Source organism: Vanessa cardui, chromosome 11, assembly GCF_905220365.1.
Source record: "Vanessa cardui chromosome 11, ilVanCard2.1, whole genome shotgun sequence".
NCBI classification, from domain to species: domain Eukaryota; kingdom Metazoa; phylum Arthropoda; class Insecta; order Lepidoptera; family Nymphalidae; genus Vanessa; species Vanessa cardui.
The window spans coordinates 11,968,174-11,995,648 of NC_061133.1; positions in this window are offsets into that span (position 1 = coordinate 11,968,174).

Sequence of the window (27,475 nt, forward strand, 5' to 3'; positions counted from 1 at the left end):
CAGACTTATAAATCATGCTTAGTGAGTAGATTACGAGGTCAGTCCGAAAAAATATAAAGAATTAAAATGTAAAATAGTACTCTTTCAACCGTCATTTCCCTGTCTGGGACTGAATTGAACCACCAATTGGAAGAAGGGAATAAACGCCACTTTTCGAAATATTCACTTTTATACACTCTCACATTCTTTAGACATAGGGCTAAATATTATACCATTCAGGCAGGTCAGTCGGTTTATAAATCAGGATTGATATTTTCTTAATAACCATAGATGTCCTATAAGTTTATAAGTTGAAAGCAAAGAGTTATGAAGTTTTTTTTTCTATTATCTCCGTTTCTATTTTTTGGATTTATTCCCTTCTTCCAATTGGTGGTTCAATTATCTTTGCTTTAAAATAAAAAGTTTCACTTACAAATGTTTAGAGACCACAATACAAGAATATATTTTAACTTTTTAACGTAGATTTTAAAAAACGGAACGTATGTTATTTTGAAAACCATGCCTGTAAAGTGACATTACAACTGATATCTCTTCGCGAAACTCGCGTGTACAAATGTAGGCACATAAATGTAGGGTAAGATATTCGCTTTCATATATTACTGTCTGTGAAACTGAGGTTTAACAAAATCTCAACGAACCAAAACTTTACATATTATATTTCATACCCACTTTTACTAAATAGAGATTCTTTTTTATGATTTTTATCGTCTAGCTCCTGGCATTAAACTTTTGTTACCTACTTTTTGAAGAAGGGTTTTTAAAGCCTATCTGAGTAGGTACCACACACTTACCATATATTCTACCACCAAGCAACATTATTAATATTATATTGGCCCAGTTTAAAGGGCGAGTGAGTCAGTCACTGGCACGAGGGACATCAGGTGGTAAGGTTAGTAGCGCATTGACGATGTAAGGAATCGTTAAAATTTCTTACGATCAATATTTTAATTAAAAATATATTGTAAAATGGGTTTAAATACACATGCTTACATATATTTTTTTATCGTATAGGTTGGCTGACGAGCATATGGGCCACCTGATGGTAAGTGATCACCATCGCCCATAGACAATGACGCTGTAAGAAATATTAACTATTCCTTACATCGTTAATGTGCCACCAACCTTGGGAACTAAGATGTTATGTCCCTTGTGCCTGTAGTTACACTGGCTCACTCACCCTTCAGACCGGAACGCAACAATAATAAGTACTGTTATTTGGCGGTAGAATAACTGATGAGTGGGTGGTACCTACCTAGACGGGCTTGCACAAAGCCCTACCACGAAGTAAACACATACACCTCCTAACCCTTTTACTATAGCATTCTATACATAATATACAAAAATATTTATCAAATATAATATTATCTAAAACTTTAAACTAATATATCACGAATAAAATAATGTACCGTCAATAATGTGCAAACTTTACGAACACGCAGTATCAGATATCATTATTTACAACCGAAATTATATATCGAGTGATTAACTGCGGAAATTGGATACCGACACAACAACATATCAACATTGTAATTCATTTTATAAAAGACGAGACCGTTTAATAGTTGCTGTTGTTAAAGTCGAAAATTGCGTGGCGATTTTACAGGTGATAAGACGTTTAGGAAACCAGGTACCACACATATTAGTAATTCTAACGGCTGCTGAAAGGAATTCTTAAATCTCATAACCCTTATATTCAATTCAAAAAATTGGTTGTATATTTATTAATTAAAAATATAAATAAAAGGTTGACTGGCAGTGAAATCCTTCAGGCATTAAAGCTTTTGTTCCATTTACTTTGTGGTGGGCAATAAAGTCTTTAAATAAAAAAAATACAGACGAATTGATAACCTCCTCCTTTTTGAGGTCAGTTGAAAATAAAAAATATGTGTTTTATTTTATTGGCAATAATGACTTGATGGTAAGTGGTCCCCACCTTTAGACTGTTATAAGAAATATTAAGCATGCCTTACATTGCCAAAGGTCGGTAGGACCTTGGAAACAAAGATCATTCTTTTATTTTCTTTACACCATTATTATTTTACAATGCTACTTAGCTCGAATTGAAATATCTTCACATTATAAGAATAAATATCCAGCCAGACGATAGCAAGCGAACTCAACACTATCTCGAATTTTTGGGAGATTATTTGATAACTAAATCTTACCATAGATACTGAGGTGTTCAAACTGCAAATCTAGGAATACGTAATATAACTTTATGCATTATACTTAATGACTTTTTGAAAAGATTTGTGGCTGATTTTGATATTGTTAAGCTGCGTTTATGCTCGTCTATTAAATGACAAATTTTTATTATTACAACCATAGATATTATATATCTATTCCTGTTACGTTTACTTATATTTAAATTATAACGTAAATATAATATTCATTAAAAAATCCGAGCATTCATTTTTAAAGAATTATGATCGTGATGATTATGTTATCCTGACCAATATTAATCTTTTCACTTTTGTGCCATGTTCCTATTATATATAGCATAAAACTGACTTCTTTGGATAAACATTTCATAACTAGTATTATGTAATTGGTCGATACTGGTCAGCAAGGTATATGTTACTTTCTAGATTTAAAAAAAAATACGTAATATTTTCTGCTAATGTAGACGAGGCGTAAGCTTATTTTTATTCATCTGAAAAAACTTTTACGAATTAATCTTAAACTTTAGTCTGTCTCGATCTCTTTTTCGAATGATTCTGAGACGTATTTTTATTCATTTTAATTTCAGCATTAATATTTTATTATTGTTTGGCAAGTCAAAGATCTTTTATTAAAAAATAATATTTGAGAGGCTTAATTGAATTGAACAGAGCATTTTATCAATCATTTTATAACAGGAATGTGAGTAGCTGAAATCTGTTCCAAAAATTTCTTTACACGATACCACATGGCTTAAGGTTCATGATATAATATTGTCGCTGCCCATCATTTTATTTCAACAAAAAAAAACTACTTAAAAACTTTTATGTAATTGGTCTTTGTAAAAATTACATTATAGATATTCATCCATTTGAGTAGCCTGTAATTTATACTTCGTATAAGTTAAGATCCCTGCCTGTAGGTATAAGAAAAAGTTTTGGAGATTTTTTCACCACGCTGCTTCAAAGCAAGTTGTATTGGGTATACAATAGATTTACTTGGTAGATCATTTTTTTTATCGAACAGGCATGTAGGTTGCCTTAAAGTATTTTGAAGAAGAAGATCACCTAACACATGCACGAATTATAGGCAGAAATTAAAACATTAAATACTCACGAAACTCAATATTGATCAAACATTTCTAATCATTGGATCTATTCGACTAACAAAACAATATATATATATATATATATATATATTATATATATTTATATATATATATATATATATATATATATATATATTATAAGAAAATGTCATAGATAGAATGAATCACATTTTATTTAAATTAATTTTAATTCGTAAAATACTAGAAAACAATACGTTGAGAACGAACATTAATTTAGTCCGATAAGTCTTCTATTCTTTAGTCATCGTTTTCTTTACTCAAGCATTACTTTTGAGGTGAAGTACTATTCTCTCTGTATGTTTTGAGGTTATTTTGTTGAATATTTTGAAAAATGGAAAGTTTGGATGGCATCGAAGAAGTTTTTGCTGTTGTAGACAATAATATATTAGAAGAAATAGAAGTGCCTGAACCTAGAAATCCCAAAGTTTACTTTCGTGATGTGGATCCATTTAAAGACTATTCGGAGGATTGTTTTAAGAAAAGGTTTCGTTTCTCCAAAAATGTTGTGATTCATATAATTTTACCAAAAATAACCGGCTTTTTAGAATCAGAGACACAAAGAGGGCTTCCTATGACCCCACTATGTCAGTTGCTTACTGCGTTACGTTTTTATGCTACTGGAAGCTTCCAAATTGTATGTGGAGACATCATGCATATTTCTCAATCGACAGTGTTGTTGTTGTGACAGTTTGTTTGCAGGTTAGGATTGTATCATATTTTTGAATGATATTTAAAAATAAATCCTTTTCTAATGTAGAAAACGGTCTTTTTCTATCAGTTTCTTGCATTTTAAAATTAACGCAGTATAGATAATAAGATATACTTTATTGGCAAAAAGGTATTCAGAAATAATTTCAATGCACCGACACGATAGGGACTTTTTTTAAGAAAGAAATGAATGCATAACCTTTCTAAGTAAAAAATCACGAGTCGTCATATAACCCGGAGGTAAAAGTAAACATTTAAATTTAGTAAGGTTATATCTAAATTATTATTTAATTTGTACAAATAGATATACTTTAAATAACTCTATTACTAATATGAATATCAAATAAAGTAAAATCCAAAAGGTTATTGCTATATCGTGTTAAATAATCTAGATTTTATGTTTACCTATTAATGAAACGAAACGCAGGCGCGAAGTGTTGCCACATAGAATTCACAACTAAACGTCAAGTATAACTTAAACATTTGCTCAAGTAAGTAATGGGTGTTGCTCGATTATAGAATATAATTTGGTAATTAAGAATTCTAATCTCAAGTAATGACTTCATTAAGAAATTACTTAGCATCAAGTAGTTACTTGTCTATAAATACGGGTGTAAGAGTAAATATTTTATAACCATCAATAAGTTTATATATGTTAACCATTAATCACGAAGAGACCAATGAAAAATGAACTTGAAACTTTTATATATTAGTTCTTATTGCGAGATGCTTAGGAGATGTTTTTGGATAGTTAGAGGTCATAGACAGCTGGACGCTAACCGTTCAAATGGACCTCCGTTTCAGAACATTGTCATTGCATTATATCGTCTATTGTCATAAAATTGTGATCATTTTTCAGCAACAAATCGAATAAGTTTTATTATCAGTATTTGCCGATAGTTCTGTTCACGTCAATAATAAACGACTTAAAAAAAGTTACAATAAATTTAATGATCCAAACAATTTTTTTATATTTCATTATTAGTTTTTTATTCAATACATAGGTAATAGTTTTCAACATCGTAAAATAATTAAGTACCAATGTAATGTTATATATGTGTGCGTGAGTATATGTGATATGTGAAGTATATAATAACAGTGCTTGGACTTAGTATTTTTTGACGCGAGGTATATTAAAATTGTAGATATATTGAAATCATAGAAACGAATAAATACTGAGTTTCTTGACGGTGATGCAAAGTGCTTTTAAGAGACTACTTAAATAACTATCTTTTTATTATTCAAAATTTTAAGTAGGAATAAACTTGCAATATATGCGTATATATAACGAACAATTTTACTTAAGTCATATACAAAATGGTAAATCTCCGACTTTCATTAATATATTATGTAATATCACAGATGTAGAGAACACAAGCTATCCGACCAACCGTGTTCGAAGTTTGCGCTATACACAAACCTGCCCCGCTATTATACAGTATAAATTCACTTTTATAAACGGTAATGAAGTTTCTAGGTGAGTATTTATAGTTCATAGACCTACCATCTTCATTTTGCAGTTACAATCAATTTTAAAACATTTACGATGTTCAACTATAGCTGGAGTGACTATATAATTGAAGTGGTAATTATAGAAAAGACGCTCTATTTTCATACTTTCATTAGTACGCTGTCTAGCCTCTACTCTGAATCTGGTTAGTCTATGTAGCCTACTCTGAATTGTTATTAATAAAACTGAGATTAAAATTTCGGTAACTGATATCGCTTACATAAGGATTCTTCTACCATATGTAACTACAGGCACAAGGGTGTTACACTTACTTCCACGTTGGTGGCACAATGACGATGTAAGGAATAATTAATATTTCTTACAGCGTCAATGTCTATGGGTGATGGTGACCACTTACCACCGGGTGGCCCATATGTGCTCGTCCACCAACCTATTCCAAAAAAAATACGTATTAATAATGACTGATATTGTTACACATATATGAATATGATAGTTATTGAAAAAATAAACCTTATAACCATAAATCTTAATTCTGGCTTTAAAGATCTCTTGACATATATCAGTGTTTATACGGGGTACTAATGACGTCATTATACTTTGCGTTAGTGTGGAATACACTCACACATTTACAATACAATATAAGTTAGTAACATTACCCTACCACGTAATATTAAAGCCTAATCTTATGTGTTATGATATAATTACTTTAGTTACTTTATTTAACAAATTACTGTTTTCACTTGACGGTAAATTATATAATATTCTTCGTAAGTATAAATGAGTGCTTAGGTAATTTATAGCAGTGTCTTGTTAACATATATACATATGATGCAAAGAGATTACATATTTATGTTACAACAATGAATGTAGCTTAATGGAAAAATGATTGGAGGTTTGTAGTGCCCATGCCAATACAGCACCAACCTTGGCACCAATAAATATCTTATGTTCCTTGCGCCTGTAATGGCACTGCCTCACTCATTCCTCATAACTAAACGCAACAACACTAACAATAACTATTACTACTTCGAATTAGAATACGGGTTTGCACAAAGCCCAAAGCGAAGAATAAGGATTCTTAACCTTAAAAGGCCGTAGAGGAATACAAAAATGTAAGCAATACTAAAATAAGTCATTCATTTAATTATTCAAAAATATATTTATGAATGTTTTTTCGCCGTCAAAGCAAGTTTTCCTATAAATTTTATTTACCAAATTAAGATTATTTTTCAAGTTAATACCTCATACTCACGGAGAGACGAAGTTTTAACGAGGTCAGATTTAAAAATAAAGAGCCGCGTCAACTCGTGAGGAAAATTTTGATTGGTGTAACACTGTGACGAAAATCCCTCGAATTTCCTCTTGGAGATCTTTTCATATGATAAAAGGAAACATATACAAATCTTAACAGAATGAATAATGTTTATTTATATTATCTGTATGTCTGTTGCCACGGTCGAATAACTGAATCAAATTTATTGAAATTTGATGTAAAGCAAGCTTTAATTCGAACGGCATAAGATACTATTTATGCCTAGAATCTGACGAAATGCAAGCGAAGCTATTGGTGACAAAAAGTAACTTTTACATTTATGACATTAACATCTGTAGCGAATTTAAGAAGCATGGTGAAATTGAAATGTTGATAATTGTCCATGGCATGATGGCCCAGTGGTTAGAACGCGTGTATCTTAACCAATTGTGGGTTCAAACCCAGGCAAGCACCACTATATATATGTGCTTAATTTGTGTTTATGCGGTTATTCGTGCTCTGCGGTGAAGGAAAACATCGTGAGGAAACCTGCATGTGTCTAATTTTATCGAAATTCTGTCACATATGCATTCCACCAACCCACATTCGAACACCTTGGTGGAATATGTTACAAAACCACTCTTTAATGGAAGAGGAGGCCTTATCTCAGCAGTGGGAAATGTTCAGGCTGTTACTTTAGTTTTTTTTTACTTTTTATGATCTTGTCATGACGTACTTTTCTACTTTTGTGAGCCATGTGTGTTACGGCGTTTAAAAGTTAGCTGGTGAACGAACTATCCTAACTTATCCTTCTCCTATTCTACAAATAACCTCAACTATCCCTAGACTTCTGTTGTTTGAGGTTATTGATGATTAATCTTTATAAAATGTATAGATCTTTATAAGCTACTATTCAATTCCATCACTGAGCATCTTCAATTCTTGTTCACATTTCATTCCCCCATTTCATTATTAAAACCAACCATTTAACTGTAAAAATATTTTCAGATTTTTCTCTGTGAATAAATAGTATCTTATTTTTAATCGATTTAAAAAAAGGAGGTTCTCAATTCGTTTGATTTTTTTAAGCTTGTTACCTCCGAGCTCTTCCATTTATTTAACGATTTGTAAGAAAAAATCATTTTATTTTTTGGTTTGTATACTTCCTGTTTGGTCTCATTTTAATTTGAAGAAAAAATATCAATTTTGACTGTAAAAAAATTGGATTTTTTTCTGAAAGCTCTAAAGCGAGTTACTTACAATTTATTTTTAGAGCATTATTTCAAATAGGTGTATATTATAATTATTAAAAACGGGATATTTGCCATGTTTTTTATTTCGATACTCTAGTGAAAAAGACATTCGTAGATAAATGCGAAATATCAAGCTCCATCAAATAAAAAATAAAAACACCTTCTAAATATCCCGTTCTTAATAACTGTAATAAAAAACCACCATGTCAATTTAAGATTTAACATAGATTTATATTATATGTACCACAGCGTAAAAATATTCTATTAATGCACGCTATTATTCATTGCAGTCAATTTGCCAAAACCGATATATCTTAACACAACACATTGAATACACATATATTGATGTTGTGCCGCGAGCGATAGTGAAGTATCAATGGGAATGGAATTGGAATTTCGATCGAAACGGCCGCAAATAGAATCGATGATTGCTTCAAATGAACAAGCGATCTTCACCGTACTAATTTATTGCATCGATCGGTCACAGTGTACGGGACCATTCGAATTCTATTCAAAGACTAAAGCGTCATTTATGTCAAGGCTATATAGACTAATGATGATCTAAATTATTGTCCAATTGTATATATATACATGGTATATATTATCTACATGGTATAAAACAAAGTATCTTAGCTTCAGTGTGTCTCTGAATGATTAGATCTTTAGAATTATGCAACGGATTTTGATGCAGTTTTATTAAAAGATTAAAAGATAGAGTGGTTTAAGAGGAAGGTTTATATGTTATACATGCATAACATACATTAGAAACACTGATAATTTTAGAAACACTGATAATTACATATTATAAAACTGATTTTGATGCAGATATTTTAATAGATAGAATGATCCGAGAGGAAGGTTTTTGAGTATAATACGTGCGTAACTACTTGAGAAACTTTGAGTTTTTGAGTTATAATGATTTAAATAATGCTTGTACCTCATATAAGAATTTTCTGTTTTAAATTCTAACGTTATATTAATATGTTAAGTAACTGTAAATAAACCTTACACAGTCACTTCGTATGCCATTAAACAATCACTTTAATAAAAAATAATTTAATGATATATGCCAAAACATTGTTTCATCAAGTCATTCTAAGTTTATTTTAAAACTAATATCCAGACTCAAAATTCCGCATTCATAATATTAATAAGTAAGGTCCATAAAAATGAGAAGTTATCTGGAAAGATATTTCATAAAAACATATTGCTTAAATTATTTCTTCAAACCTCCAATAATAAAGCTTATGAGCGAGATGATTTTTCTCTGTTATCTTTAATATTTTATTCATGAACTCGACTACAAAGAGAGTTCGTAGCTGACCGCAAAAATACCGTGGAGAAGAAAAACAGTATGTTGTTTAGTTCTTTAAATCATACTGACAATTTTTTGTTCTTTTTTACACAGACAGACATAAAACAGTAGTAATATCTAATTATATATTCATTTACTATTTGTCTTAAATTTCTCTATGAACAGAAAGTCAAAAGAAAGTAATCAATTTAAGCTGTTGGAAAAGAGTAATTACTTAATTTCTAGCCGGTACTATTTGGTTAAATCTTCATTTTGAACCAATAGTAGTTTTGCTTTAATATAGTGCTGAAAAATGTCCCAAAAGCATACTTGAATAAAGTATATTTTGATTTTGGACTGCTTGGTTTGGTTTATTATTTACAATATTGCACAATTTCATCACGTATTAAAGTGATTTAATAATTATTATCAATTTACGAAATGATCCTGTCTGAAAGTATCCTAACTGGCTGATCCATCATCGCCGACCGTAAACTATTAAAACTAACCATGAAATTTGAGAAGGAGCGTTTTATGGAGTAGGAACCCACTAACATAGGAATTTTGACAATTATAACCTTAAGTGGGTGAAATAGGGGTTGAAAGTTTAAATGAAAGTCGGTAATTTTTTTATGTAGATTTTTTTTTTTGGATATTGAATTAAAATAAGTACTTACATATTCCATCGGTACTAAATCGTTTCGTGATATTATATCTAAGAAATAAAATACATAACGGCACATTGCCGTTGTCATTATTTTTAGTATCCATATGTGGCTGCCGAGCGATCGTGGGTTGTCTGGCGAAGAGAATTAAAATAACGTGTATGAGATTGTTTTACAATATCCAATAATTATTACAACGAAATAATATCAGTAATAAAATCAACTCAGGTAATGACGCTCCACCAGTCTCGTTTTGTTTCTGCAAGATGCCGATGGATTGTTTTCCGTTTGACTTCGTTTAAAAAGGGACTGAAGTCGCGTCAGAGCGAAGAGACGTCAAAACCGCCATAATTTAAAAAAGGTTGCTATCCGATGTTATTATCGCTTTTGACGTTTCTTGACGCTCTTAAAATACAGTGGCGCCGTCATACACATCAATGTTGTGTAAATATAATCAACAAAGCCGCGGGCAACACCTAGTGAAAGTCTAAAGTATTGCTACATGTACCTCGGTTCACCAAAAAAAATTCAATCACCATTTAGGAGTAATATTTTAAAATTATGCGTCGACGCTCTGGGACAAGGAGACGTAAAAGTTAAGTTTCATAAACTTGATCCAGTGAGGAATTGTATCATAACAAGAGAACTTCTTTTATAACATCACTTATTTTGTTTAAACATTCCTGCTTATATAGTATTAATTGAAAGAAATATCTTGGCCCGAAAATCACGAGGTTTCATCCATTAAAAAATTATAATACATTTTAAAAATGGAACATATTTCACGTGTTTAATAAGATAATATAAGGTCTTATGTCAACACTTCCTGGAACTGTCTTTCAGTGATCCATGAAGTATTAAATACGCTCTGACGAAATAAAAGTTTATGTTGATGTTAGTAATTGATCACCTCACCTTACCGTACCTTAAATAATCCAAAAAAATCCAAACCGCCTTTTCCTGCAATCGTTAAAAAAGTTTACAGTTAGTTACTGAGTTGTCAACTAGCTCGATTTTTTCATGGCATAAACAGGATAATGAACTATAGGTATGAGTCTATAATCTCTAAGTCTAAAATAAACTACTAAAGCTATACATAAAATATATATATATATATATATATTTTATGCTATAAATGGCAAATGAATGGAAGGCTCACCTGATAGAAAGTTACTACCACCACATGTGCATATGCAACACTGGGTAGCTTGCAGATGCAATGTCGACTGTAAGAAAATGTATACGCTCTTATCATTAGGAGCTCGCACACATTATAGTATATGGTACTGATTTTTAATAGTGTTTTATAATTAAATATTAATTTCAATAATTAATGGGATAGAAATGACTACAAATAAGTAATAATTATAGCGTAATTGTTGTCAGACCCAATGATCCGTTAGTTACGGAAGTTGTTAAATTAATATATTCATTTTAATTTACAGTTAAATAAATTTAAATTTCCATTTTATACATTTCCAATTTTATATTTGGACATTAATTACAGTATACCCTTTTTAATTCCATACATAATATGTTTTAGGATCCCGTACATCTAAATGACAAAAAGGAAAGTTGTTTAATATCAAAAGTTTAAATTGGAATTTAAATCTGCAATAGAATCATGAAATTTGGCAAGAAACACCTATTAAAAACTAAGTAGATAGATACATAGGTAGTTATAGTGTTCGTTATCATGAAATAAAATAAAATTGTATTTCTCATGGCCTCAGGTCATGTGGCGTCCGCTGAAAAGACGGAGAGAGTACCGTTCGGCCGGGGCGCGACTGGCGTCTCCATCCCACATACCTTCCCTATTTCACGTGGGGGAAACGTGTAATGCGTTTTTCCAGAAAAAGGGACTTCACTATAGATCTTTTTAAAACTTAAAAAATTCTATTACATGTATGTAAGGTCAAGTCAGAGTCAGCCATATAAGCCATTTCGTACAAAATATTTACTTACCACAACCCACAGCCAAGATATCACAATATTATCAAATTCAACTATTTTTTAAGATGCTGTCGAATGCACATAGAATGAATGAGTCGAGATCGACAATTTCAAGTTGAGCTTTGCTAAGGAATGAGCTATAAGCCGAGAGGTCATTTGCATTTCCAAATTGCTATAATGACTGGACTATACAGCATTCATAGATTCTGAAACAAAATTAATTTCGGTCAAATCGCTATGGTCTGCTTTTGTGAAGGAGGCTTCATTGACATCTCCATAAAAAAAGAAACCTCCTTTAGCTACTAGTGGAATAAAATCAAAATCAAAATAAACTTCATTCAAGTAGGCTATAACAAGCACTTGGAATGTCATTTAAAAATTATGTGAAGGTACCACCGGTTCGGAAAGTAAATTCTACCGAGAAGAACTCTCTTCCAACATTTAAAAAATACACTCATATTAGTTAAATACCATTATATACGTATGTAATGTACATTCAAATCATGTAGTAATTACAATCACATCGGTATTAACTCGCCATTTTTTCACAGGTTCATAAAATTTCTTGAAAAAATTTCACGATAAAAATTCTCTTTTCAGGATAAAGCTGAACCTTAATCAAAGAGGGACTTTGAAAGGAAAGATTATTGTGAATAAGTGCACTTCGCTGTACAAAGCGGTCGGTTATCAGCAGCGGTTAACGTGATTAAGCAATTATTCTCTGATTGAGATTGTTCCAAAGCAAACTTTTATATGGAATGATGAACATTCGCTGAGTAAATCTGTTGAGATTGGAAAATGCATTTATTTGATCGAAGTTCGCTTTAACTTGTGACGTTTTTGACTTTAACTGTTATAGTTGCATTTCGATGTATATCTAAGAGAAAACTGTACCAGAGAAGTATTGTTAAACTATACGCTATAGCCTTAAATTATTAGATAGCAGCATTAAGCATTGCTTTTCCGTTGGTTTCTCTATTTTGTCTAGATCCAGTGGACGGGCTGGCAAATGGTCAACTTGAATGTCTGTACGTGATAGTAAGTGGTCACAATCGGCCATAGATATTAGCACTATAAGAAGTACATCGCCAATAAAACTCCATTTATGGAAACTAAGTTGTTATGTTCCTCATTCCTGTAGTTACACTAGCTAACGCAACCTTCAAACCAGAATACAAGAATACAAAGACAATTTGCCTGTGATTTAAAATTCAAGAAGGTAGGTTACCAGGTTAGCACAATCTTCCTGTCACCAAATCAAATTTGAAGTTTCATTTGTTTAATCGAATCTGCAAGATTTATTGGGAAGTAATTATCGTTATTTTTCTCGTTACGTATCAACGTTATATTTTATCCGTGTGTTACTTTAATAATTTAAAGCAGTTTTATTTGGGTAAGGCACCATATTCCCTTACCTCGTGACTATATCAAAGGCAATTTACATAGTTATTAATGTAATAAACATTTCATGAACTATTTTAAACTGTAATATAGGTAACTCTACTTCTAAGGACGAGGTAAGTGGATTTCCCACTAGACTATCGGTGAATATGTTAATATTCGTAACGTCTTACACTAGGTAACACTAACGAAATTATTCCGAGAAACTAACGGACCGACAACTTTAACTCGTTTATCGTTTATGTGTAACTATAATATTACGATACGATATGACACATATCTGATGTATTTCGACTTATTTCCTAATATCTGACTCCTATTGTAGTGTAAACCCAGTATCTAGGAAAGAGAAGTTTTTTTCTGACGATATGTTTCCAAGGAGATTGGAATTTAGGAGTTAATATAAAACTCTTCACTTTCAAATTAACATTCTACTGCAAAATTAAGTTACCAATTACAATATTGTATAATTACAATTTGTATTTTTTTGCTGTCTTTACTTTAAATCATTTCACGCACACTAAGAGCTCTCGTACAAACGAGCTTCATTCACTCATACTAATGCAAACTGATAACAATTTCATGTAGAGGAGCGCTTCTTCTAGAATAAATTAATCTCTACTATTTACCATGCCTTGATATGTATTCACTGGACAAGTGGATTTCTTTGATCATGTCGGATATGAAAAGATAACAAAGAGTGCACTTGTGTTTGTCGATATGCCAGTGCACCTCAAAATATTATGTCAGCGCATATATATTTAACTTTACTAAGATCTAATTCATCTTACTTTACATTCCGCGTCTCTCTGTTTTTTATGCTCTTTCAAAGATCTTGAAATATTTCTTAAGCTAATTTCAAAACTTTAAATCAATACTTTAACATAAAGAAGATAAATTTATCCGACACTTATAATCATATTTTAAAGGTAAAATTTTTGTTTTCATTTTTTTTTACTATGGAGCATTACAAACTAATGACTGACAAAATTTGTGACGTTTTCTTGTCATCATTATCCAATTGATTTTTGTATATTCCTACGGAAGATAAATATTGTCTAATTATAGATTTTTTCTTAAAATTCTCAGCTGGGGATTCCTTTATTGAAATGTATGCTGCATATATCCATGAGTTTATTTTATAACAAGGTTGATGGTGCATTGGTAATGTGAGGAATAATTAATATTTATCATAGTACCAACGCCTATGGGTATTGGTGACCATATGCCATTAGGTTACCCAGAGATTGCCAGTGTACATAAGACTAAATAAATATATACATGTTTACAGTTGTAACGTCAATTCAAAACCGACTATATTGAACCGGGAAAGGTAAAATAATTGCCCATAAATTACCAAAACCAATAAGGATATGATTGTTTCGATATTACTCAACGGTATTTCATTTGAGGTTTTGACGTGATTAAATTTCACATTAATAAGTCGAAGGGGCAATATGAATTGATCAATTGATCAAATATAACGGTCAACGGTTGACCACAGATCAACCAAAGCGAAAATTAAAATTGCCAGATGGAAAATTTATCGAATGTAACTGAAAATGTATTGCAAAGTTTGTGTCAAATTTTATTTGATAATAGTTGTTAAATTTGATTAGGTTAAATGTAAATTAAATTGCAATTGCTTTTAATTTAATTAAAAATAACTGAAAATATTTCATTGAAAAAAGTGGTATTTTTCATTTAGACTATTTGGAAAACATAGAGAATACTTTACCACAATACTTTTGTTTATATGATCATAATTTTCTCAGAAAAAAGTTGTCCATACCGTTGTTTAATCATATTATATATAATGTTAATTAAACTATTTTAATATGCCTGAATTTTATTTTTTACTATCAGATTTTTCGGATATTCTAATTTTAGAAAAGCATTTAATAAATATGGTACTGATTTTTAATAGTGTTTTATAATTAAATATTAATTTCAATAATTAATGGGATAGAAATGACTACAAATAAGTAATTATTATAGCGTAATTGCTGTCAGACCCAATGATCCGTTACACATGGTACGGAAGTTGTTGAATTAATACATTCATTTTAATTTAGAGGTAAATAAATTTAAAATTCCATTTTATACATTTCCTATTGTTATTTTATATTTGGATATTAATTACGGTATACCCTATTTAATTCCATACATATGTTTTAGGGTCCCGTTTCTCTAAATGTGGTACTGATTTTTAATAGTGTTTTATAATTAAATATTAATTTCAATAATTAATGGGATAGAAATGACTACAAATAAGTAATTATTATAGCGTAATTGCTGTCAGACCCAATGATCCGTTACACATGGTACGGAAGTTGTTGAATTAATACATTCATTTTAATTTAGAGGTAAATAAATTTAAAATTCCATTTTATACATTTCCTATTGTTATTTTATATTTGGATATTAATTACGGTATACCCTATTTAATTCCATACATATGTTTTAGGGTCCCGTTTCTCTAAATGACAAAAAGGAAAGTTGTTTAACATCAAAAGTTTAAATTGGAATTTTAATCTGTAATAGAGTCATGAAATTTGGCAAGAAACACCTATTAAAAACTACGTAGATAGATACATAGGTAGTTATAGTGTTCATTAACATGAAATAAAATAAAATTATATTCCTTCTGTTCCTATAAGCGACTTCAATATCGTCAAAGTAGTGTGCGCAAGCGATCTTGAGGCGCCTGCTGAAAAGACGGAGAGGGTACCGCTGGTTTTTTAGTGGGTATTCCAGTGTGTCAGGCCGCGACTGGCATCTCCATCGAGTCCCATATACCTTCTCCATTTCATGTGGGGGAAATGCGTAATGCGTTTTTCTACCAAAAAAAGGAGTCTTCACTATAAGTCTTTTTAAAACTTAATACATTCTACTACATCTGTCTGAAGTCAAGTCAGCGTTAGCCATATAAGCTTTTTCGTACAAAATATTCATTTACAACGACGCACAGCCAAGATATCACAATATTATCAAATTCAACTATTTTTTAAGATGGCGACGAATGCACATAGAATGAATGAATCGAGGGCGACAATTTCAAGTTGAGCTTTGCTAAGGCCTCTCGGTTCATTTGCATTTCCAAATTGCTATAATGACTGGACTATACAGTATTCATAGATTCTGAAACAAAATTAATTTCAGTCAATTCGCTATGGTTTGCTTGTGAAGGAGGCTTCATTGACATCACCATAAAAAGAAGGACCTCCTTTAGCTACTAGTAGAAAAAAATCAAAATAAACTTCATTCAAGTAGGCTTTAACAAGCACTTTTGAATCGTCATTTAACAATTAAGTGAAGCTACCACCGTTTTGGAAAGTAGATTCTACCGAGAAGAACTGACCAGAAACTCAGTAGTTACTCTTTTCCAACATTTAAAAAATACACTCATATTACTTAAATACCATTATACACGTATGTAATGTACATCCAAAGCATGTAATTATTACAATCACATCGGTATTAACTCGCCATTTTTTCACAGGTTCATAAAATTTCTTGAAAAAATTTCACGATAAAATTCTCTTTTCAGGATAAAGCTGAACCTTAATCAAAGAGGGACTTTGAAAGGAAAGATTATTGTGAATAAGTGCACTTCGCTGTACAAAGCGGTCGGTTATCAGCAGCGGTTAACGTGATTAAGCAATTATTCTCTGATTGAGATTGTTCCAAAGCAAACTTTTATATGGAATGATGAACATTCACTGAGTAAATCTGTTGAGATTGGAAAATGCATATATTTGATCGAAGTTCGCTTTGACTTGTGACGTTTTTGACTTTAACTTTAAAATAGTAACATTCTAATAATTAGGATATCAAATTTAAATTATGAAATAACAGCATTAAGCATTGCTTTTCCGTTGGTTTCTCTATTTTGTCTAGATCCAGTGGACGGGCTGGCAAATGGTCAACTTGAATGTCTGTACGTGATAGTAAGTGGTCACAATCGGCCATAGATATTAGCACTATAAGAAGTACATCGCCAATAAAACTCCATTTATGGAAACTAAGTTGTTATGTTCCTCATTCCTGTAGTTACACTAGCTAACACAACCTTCAAGCTATAACACAAAAATACAAAGACAATTTGCCTGTGATTTAAAATTCAAGAAGGTAGGTTACCAGGTTAGCACAGTCTTCCTGTCACCAAATCAAATTTGAAGTTTCAATTGTTTAATCGAATCCGCAAGATTTATTGGGAAGTAATTATCGTTATTTTTCTTGTTACGTATCAACGTTATATTTTATCCGTGTGTTACTTTAATAATTTAGAGCAGTTTTATTTGGGTAAGGCACCATATTCCCTTACCTCGTGACTATATCAAAGGCAATTTACATAGTTATTAATGTAATAAACATTTCATGAACTATTTTAAACTGTAATATAGGTAACTCTACTTCTAAGGACGAGGTAAGTGGATTTCCCACTAGACTATCGGTGAATATGTTAATATTCGTAACGTCTTACACTAGGTAACACTAACGAAATTATTCCGAGAAACTAACGGACCGACAACTTTAACTCGTTTATCGTTTATGTGTAACTATAATATTACGATACGATATGACACATATCAGACGTATTTCGACTTATTTCCTAATATCTAATATCTGACCCCTGTTGTAGGGCAAACCCAGTATCTGGAAAAGAGAACTTTTTTTTCTGACGATAATTTTTCAAGGACTTCAGAACTTCGGATGGTATTTCTTCACTTTTAAATATTGAGAATTTAGGAGATTTGTACAAAATTTTTGTATAAAATTAACTTACCAATTATAATATAATTTGTATTTTTTTGCTGTCTTTACTATTAATCGTTTCACGCACACTAAGACCTCTCGTACAAACGAGCTTCATTCACTCATACTGCATTAGTATGAGTGAATGAAGCTTGAACTGATAACAATTTCATGTAGAGGAGCGCTTCTTCTAGAATAAATAAATCTCTACTATTTACCATGCCTTGATATGTATTCACTGGACCTGTGGATTTCTTTGATCATGTCGGATATGAAAAGATAACAACGAGTGCACTTGTGTTTGCCGATATGCCTGTGCACTTCAAAATATTATGTCAGAGCATATATATTTAACTTTACTAAGATCTAATTCATCTTACTTTACGTCCCACGTCTCTCTATTTTTTATGCTCTTTCGAAGATCTTGAAATATTTCTTAAACTACTGTTCAAAATACAAATAGTAACTTTCAAATAGGAATAGGAAGATAAATTTATCCGAACCTTACAATCATATTTTAAAGGTAATTTTTTTGTTTTCAATTTTTTTTTATTATGTAGCAATAAAAACTGTAATGACTGACAACATTGGTGACGTTTTCTTGTCATCATTATCCAACTGATTTTTGCAGAAAAGCAAAAGGGAAAACGACAAATACTAATCACTAAACAATTTGTATATCCAGCATTGCTGTGTATATTCCTACGGAAGATAAATGTTGTCTAAGTATAGATCTTTCTTAAAATTGTCAGCCGGGGATTCCTTTAGTGAAATGTATGCTGTATATATCCAGGAGTTTATTTTATAACAAGGTTGATGGTGCATTGGTAATGTGAGGAATAATTAATATTTATCATAGTACCAACGTCAATGGGCACGGGTGACCACGTTCCGTTAGGTGACCCAGGGATTGCCAGAGTAGATATGACATAAAAAATACATACATGTTTACAGTTGTAACGTTAATTCAAAACCAACTATATTGAACCGGGAAATGTAAAATAATTGCCCATAAATTACCAAAACCAATAAGGATATGATTGTTTCGATATTACTCAACGGTATTTCATTTGAGGTTTTGACGTGATTAAATTTCACATTAATAAGTCGAAGGGGCAATATGAATTGATCAATTGATCAAATATAACGGTCAACGGTTGACCACAGATCAACCAAAGCGAAAATTAAAATTGCCAGATGGAAAATTTATCGAATGTAACTGAAAATGTATTGCAAAGTTTGTGTCAAATTTTATTTGATAATAGTTGTTAACTTTGATTAGGTTAAATGTAAATTAAATTACGATTGCTTTTAATTTAATTAAAAATAACTGAAAATATTTCATTGAAAAAAGTGGTATTTTTCATTTAGACTATTTGGAAAACATAGAGAATACTTTACAACAATACTTTTGTTTATATGATCATAATTTTCTCAGAAAAAAATTGTCCATACCGTTGTTTAATCATATTATATACTAGCTTTTGCCCGCGACTTCGTTCGCGTGGACTTCAGGTTCGTCCCGTCTAGTCTAGTAATCGCTTAAAATCGCTTCGTAAATAAGTCATTATTTCTCGTACAAAGTAAAGGATAAAAAATGGTTATTATGGGTTATTCCTAAGAGATAAACATATACCATCACGGACTTTTTTGTAGACCTTTTTAAGTTGTACAATACTGTAGTACATTGTTTTGATCTATATGGTAGGATTCAGTCAGCGTTTGCAATGTAAGCGCAAAAAATGTGTTTTTTTACGACCTCACATTAGAAACCTCAAAAATTTTAGCCTATGTGTTATTCTGATGTATAAGCTATATTGTGGTAAAGTTTCATTCAAATCCATTCAGTAGTTTTTACGTGAAAGAGTAACAAACATCCATACATCCATACATACAAACTTTCGCCTTTATAATAGTAGTAGGATAATGTTAATTAAACTATTTTAATATGCCTGAATTTTATTTTTTACTATCAGATTTTTCGGATATTCTAATTTTAGAAAAGCATTTAATAAAGAGAGATCGGAAACTTTGGCTCTTTGTGGAAAGTAAACTCAGAAGCAACAGCAACTATTTGAAAATTTCTTTACACATCCATGGGTTTTAAAGTACGAGTAGCTATTAATGTGTTGCATATTTTTTTAGATATGATATACTTACCATTTTACATTTTAGAAATAAATGTTGATATGATTATATGTCAGAATCTTATTTTATCCTAGTATATAAACGTATTTTTTTTGTAAGAAAATAGCCTATAGCATATTTGTCATTTGATTGATTTTATTCAATCGAGTTTATTGATAACGTTATATTTGCAATCAATTAAAGAATAAAATTTAAAAAGGCTATCTATAATAGCCTTATCTTTGCACTATAGTTAAATAGCTTTCTGACTGACAATATTGAACCCGGAAACCCAAATCTCAACACTCAAAGGAACAGCTCGGATTGAATTATTAATGTACTCTTCGTGAGATCCTTGTTTTTAATAAAACATAAACTAAACGAAATGCAAGTACTAGATTATACGACCAAATTGAAGACGACACTTTGTTGAATTTTAAATTCGAATGCAAATCGTAGTTCGAATCTCGTTGTGAAATGTACTTTAAACATAATAGTATAATTCTACATTTTAAGAGACTATCCGTCGCAGCCACTTCTGTAGAAAGTTGAAATTGTATTATATTAGTGCTTTAAAGTAAGACTTATTAATGTAATCCCATAATCGTACAACAATATGCTTTGACAACAAAATAAAAAATATTCATTTTTATAAAATTTGTGATAGAACGTTTTTTTTCAATGATACCACAAAATCTACGATTAAATTAAGGGTGAGCTGAGATGTCCCAGTTTGTCAAACTTTTGCAAAAAAAAACATTTCGTAAAATGTTCAAAAACAATATTTCAAAAACAAGGTGAAAAAATATATAATAATATTTTTTTAATTTTTGGTTTATCAAAATGTTTCATATTGAAATTGTTTTGTTATTCCTTTGTTGAGAGCAGAGATGGCCCAGTGGTTAGAACGCGTGCATCTTAACCGATGATTGCGGGTTTAAACCCCGGCAAGCACCAATATATATATGTGCTTAATTTGTGTTTATAATTGATCTCGTGCTCGGCAGTGAAGAAAAACATCGTCAGGCAAACTGCATGTGTCTAATTTCATCGAAATTCTGCCACATGTGTATTCCACCAACCCGTATTGGAACAGACTGGTGGAATATGTTCCAAACCCTCTCCTTAATGGAAGAGGAGGCCCTATCCCAGCAGTGGGAAATTTACAGGCCGTTACCTTACTTTTTACTTCACTTTATATTAAGGCCTTACTTGCAGGTCTTGGGTGTAATCAAAATTGAATGGAAAAAATATTTTTTGTTTAAAAAATAATGTTTTGGTTGAGGTACAAAATAAGCCCACCGAGTTTATTTCGCTGGTTCTTCTCATGTTTGGGGGATTTAAAATAATTAATCGATAAGTAAATGTAACAATACGAATTGCATTGTATATTGAAGACGGTAAAAGTCTGAAATTTCAAGCAGGAAGGTTTTATATTTTGAACGATATTAATATAATCAGCCAGCGTCATTGCTGTTTTACACACTCGATTATTTTCAAGTGTGTTGCCATATCGCTAAGGAGGTCCAGAATGAACTTTGTTTCTAGAGTACTATGAGTTCCATGCGATATCAAAATTAAGAACCCGTGGATAATCGTAACAACGTGAATAGCTTCTTTAAAACTAACCGTCGGTTCTCTTCTCTTATACTAGTCTATTATTAGGCAAAAGACATTGAAAGTATCTATTAGAACAAGAAATGCTTAATAGTGTTAAGCAGAAGGAATGAGCTACTTTATGCGTTATTTAATTTAATAAAATAGTCCATAAACTCGAACCATTTAAAACTACCATGCACTATTGTCTATCTTATCGCTGTAATTGCGCTGGCTAAGTACCCTTTTTTCTCGCTGGAATAACGCGTTATGTCTATGTTTCCCTCACATTAAGTAGGGGGGGGGGGGTGTATGTGGGAATCGCCGGTGCCCAAGACGCCGAGTGCGCCCCTATACACCGGAAAACCCCCTAAAAACCAGCGGTATCCTCTCCATCTTTTCACATGCAATTGTGACTGGATCAGTACCCTGCATCACCCTGCACGAAACCAGAGCAAAACAGAATATTGATGTTTGACGGTAGGACAGTGAAATATTGTAATTAATTAATATTCTGCAATTTAATATGTGCACTAATAAATCGCAGTCGTTTAAAAATCTAACAACTAATTATACTTGCAGATGTTACAAATGTACGGACATTTTATTCTAATTGATTTAACTATATTTAAATAAAAATAATCACACTGGGATGTAACTATAATTAAAAATTGTTGGCTGCGGCATATTTTTATTTTTACTTACCTGCGATACGAGACGTTTAAAACCTTGTATGAAAACTATCATAATACCGGTACGGAACTTATCATACCCTGTAACGTTTAAGAAATTGTGTTACATAAGAAAACTAGCAACCCGGCCCTGCTTCACACGGTAGCAATGCTGATACAAAATATGCAACAGAATCTGATATTTACGGCATCACATTAGAAACTTTTTTTAATGGAATAGGTTGGCGGGCGAGCACATGGGCCACTAAATGGTAAGTTATCACCATCACCCATTGACAATGACGCTGTAAGATATATTAAATATTCCTTACATCGTCATTGCGCCACCGATCTTGGGAAATAAGATACTATGTCTGGCTCACTCACCCTTCAAACCGGAACACAACAATACTGCGTACTGTTGTTTATCGGTAGAATATTTGATGAGAGGGTGGTACCTACCCAGGCGGGCATGCACAAAGCTCAACCGCCAAGTAAATTCTATAATTGTCAGCGTTTCTTTATTATATTGTCCATTTATTATATACGAAAAGCTTGCTCTCGAATCACTCTATCTTTTAAAAAAACTGTATCAAAATCCGATGAGCCATTTTTACGATCTAAGCCTACATAGGGACGGACGATGTTGAGTGACTTTGTTTTATACCAAGTAAAGATGATACATGTAATGATGAATATCATATTGCATTACTTATTGTTTAAAAAATACCCTCTTAAAATTATTTACTATATGACGTACTTTTATTTGTTTCTTTTTTCAGTTAAGATTTACTTACTTAACATTCACGCTAGTGCGACCTATATAAGTTTCCAACTTAATCAGATTGACGATTCGTGAACGCATGAACCAAGAATGAACTCTCGGTCTGAATAAATAATCATTATTTTTTATTATTATTTCTGATTTGAACATTACATTGGATAAGAAATAAAACTTCTAAAAATATAAAATTATTATATATAACTGATTTCGTTTTCATATAAAATAGTACGTAAGTAAAAGAATTATTTTTCGGCTAGAAACAAGAAGAGAAGCTACATCCTGTTTTTTACCAGAGTTTTTTTTATGATAGACTCGGGCGGTCTTTCAAATGGCCCTCCTGATCAGTGGCCACCCTCGCCCATGACAATGACACTGTAAGAAATATTAACCATTCCTTACAATGCCAATGCGCCACCAATCTTGGGAACTAACCTTAGTTGATGCATTGGTGAGTAAAGATTTAAAACATTTATTTAAGAATAGTTTCAGGTCCAATATAAAGCGTATATAGCAAAGACTACAATATATATAAGCAATGACTACTTACCATCGGATGACCAATTTACGAGTTCGCTGAAAGGAATAATAAGATCGCATATAAGTTATACAAAATTATTATTAACAGTAATTCTATTAATATGTAAATACAAATATGAAATAAAAATAGTTACTGTATAAATCTTGACCGCGTGGAATGATGGCTAGAATGTAACATTTCACCTTGAATCTTCCAAAAAAATTCCGATCCTCTGGGTTAAAGACGAACTAGCCATCCTGTCACTAATGGAGGCAATAAGGCGAGGTGTTATACTTATTGCATCACTTCTCCAAGGATCAAGTGTCACAGCAAATGGGACAAAAAAGTAATTTGATTTGAGACAATAATATTTGAATATAAATCAAACAAAATTATTTAAAACAATTCTGATATTTGCTATTAGCTATCCGATCACGATACGAGATATCAATTAGAGTGTTTAGTAGAACTAAATTAACCGTTAAATCATGAAGAGCTTATCGTGAATACTTAATTAGTATCGGTTTACATGTAACGAAGCGTTGATAATGCATTCATTGAATATAATATGGCATATTTAACGCTTGCCTTTAATTCAAAAATCATATGGTTTTCAGAGATTGATTTTGTAACAAATTGCTTCGAGCAATACTCTTCAAATAATTTTTTATTTCAAATTCTTACATTAATAGCCTGTAAATTTCCCACTGCTGGGCAAAGCCTCCTCTTTCTTTGAGGCGAAGGTTTGGAGCATATTTCACCGCGCTATCTCAATGCGGTTTGACAGGTGAAATGTGACTAATTTCGTTAAAATTAGTCCCATGCAGGTTTCCTCACGATGTTTCCCTTCACCGCCGAGCACGAAATGAATTATAAATACAAATTCACACATGAAAATTCAGTGGTGCTTGCCTGGGTTTGAACCCGCAATCATCGGTTAATGTGTGCATTGTAACCACTCGGCCTTCTTGGCTCATTTGATTTAGAATATTTATAAATTTGCAGATCTCGAGATCATGTTTCGAAATCCGTGTTCAGAGCAATAGATGATTCCCAATGAATTTAGTGTCCCAAATTTTAATGGGTTTCCATCTATTGTTCTCCAAAAGCAGAATTGTAGTTTTTAGTGCCAAATTAATTTAAGCAAGAGGTACGTAATTACTATTATGGCAAATCAACGCTACGGTAACGCATATGACTCGTAAGCAGATCCAGCTTGGATTAGCTGGAGTTTTGAGGTTGGATAAAAGAATGAATCGCAAGTTTCCTAAATTGCATTAGAAGCGCATGATCTATGATCTACGCACCTCTATCGTGAATTATCGCCAATATACGGCTTATCACTCACCGCAGCCTATTTGTTCTATCAAGAGTTGGCCAAGTATTGGCGTTGGTCCTGAACTCTCTCCGAGCGTATTGGATAACCGTCACATTTGATTATGAGAATTTCGGAACAGAGTTCAATTTATCTGCGTTCTCACTCGAATACTAAAATACTTATCTATAGATAAGTGGGTATAGAAACTTAATAATCATAATTCCTTTCAGCGAACTTGCAAATTGGTCATCCGATGGTAAGAAGTCATTACTTATAAATATTATAGCTGAAAATATTAGCTATTCCTTACTTGGCCATGCGTCATCAAATTTAGAAACTAAGATGCGATAAAATATGTGCTTACCTTTAAAAAAACATATCAGTAAAACACTATTATTACTAACGTCACCATATACAATAAAATACAGTTAACTTCCATTTTTGATTTCCATATTAAAATATGTATGACTCAATGTATTTGACTGAATGTATTTTAAGTGTGAATTATAGGCAAAGCTTATTTGATCAACTCTATAATCTTTGAGTATTTTTTTTAATAAACAGAAATATTGTGTTTTGAAATACCAATAATTTCAACTTCCATATAAAATAAATCAAACTTTCAACTACTCTCAACATTTCCCCAGCGTCCACTTATACAAGACATGAAGATATGAATTTTGCAGCGGGAGTTCGGATCGCCCCCTCATGAGGTGGTCAGGTGGGTGGCCGCGGGTCCTTCATACTAGCGTTTTGTCTACAAATTTTTTTATATGTTATTTATCGTATATATACACGACAAAATCGGCTTTAAGACTAGATGAATGCTTAAATTTTATATAATCTTGTAATTATAAGAACTTCAGATTATTTATCCAATTTATCTGTCGTTATCTAAAATAAATTCCAAATATACTTTTTTAAGAGCTGAGCTGCACAGTGGTTAGAACGCGTGCATCTTAACCGATGATTGCGGGTTCAAACCCAGGCAAGCACCACTATATATGTATATTGTCTTAATTTGTTTTTATAATTCATCTCGTGCTCGGTGGTGAAGAAAAACATCGTGAGGCAAACTGCATGTCTCTAATTTCATCGAAATTCTGCCACATGTGTATTCCACCAACCCGCATTGGAACAGCGTGGTGGAATGTGTTCTAAACCCTCTCCCTAATGGAAGAGGAGGCCTTCTCTCAGCAGTGGGAAATGTACAGGCTGTTACTTTACTATAATATACTTTTTTTAATTTATCTCTTATATGCACATTTAAATCATCATTTTACTACATCGAATTTTAAGCTCATGTTGGTTTCAGAGATAAATTCTACCAAGAATTAAGTAAATCAATTGTTTTCCGACCTCAATAAAACTCTTCAAACTATCTAGCCGTTTTAGAGTAAATTGTTGAACATATATAAAAAAGGTCCACAAAGTACACATTCTACAAAATATCCCCTCTTTCGTCTTGTGGTCAAAATAAGGCCAAAAATATTTCCAATTGCAATTAAATTACCATTAAAAATCAGCGTTGGGGTTTTGAAAACCAACTTGGAAGCTGAATGGTACACCTGCTTATCATTAATTTAATTGCTTACCAAATCTCTTCTTTTGTATTATTTTTATATTATTGTTTTTTTAGATACTTTTTAAACTTGTGCCGTGTCCGAAATAGACATTTATTTTCTTTCTTTCTTGAATACGATTTCAAAAAGGGTATTGAAAGTCATTATCATTCACCATGCAACTCACACTAAAATAAACTTTCGAACAATATTAACTTAAACATTTTGAGCAAATTTACATCTTGACTTTTTTGGGTTCACGATAATGACCTTATATGTACGTCAGATCGAAGGGTCCCCGGTAACTGTTGCAAGTGACTTAAAACAGCTGTGCGGGTCAATGTTATTTAAATCGCTTCGCATATTTCGTTGCTATGAATCGGAAATATTTCTTCTATCGTTATGGAAATATTGAACTTTCATCACAAAACTAGAAATAGAAACATATAATAGGAATAAGTATTAATAAACGAAGCTTTTTATTTCGTACCAGATGATAGAAATAATATTAGACACAGATAATACAACATTTTATTACCAAAGGCATTGGTAACTTTTTTATATATAACATTAAATTATTTATGTAATATTTCTAGCAAGATGTGTGCATATCGATTTACTGAAAATGATTTTGATGGCCGTAACTGTTAAATCGTTTTTTTATAAAATACCCAATACTGGTCTGAAAAGAAGGATTTGAGATAATTTCCCCACGCTGCTGCTTAAAGATTATCCTTGAAATTAAACAAATGCAGGTTTCCTTACAAAATTTTCTTTTACCGCTGAACACTCTTAACCAATGAGTACTCAGAAATGCCTGAGTTGGAACCCACAATCAATCATCAATTAAGACGTA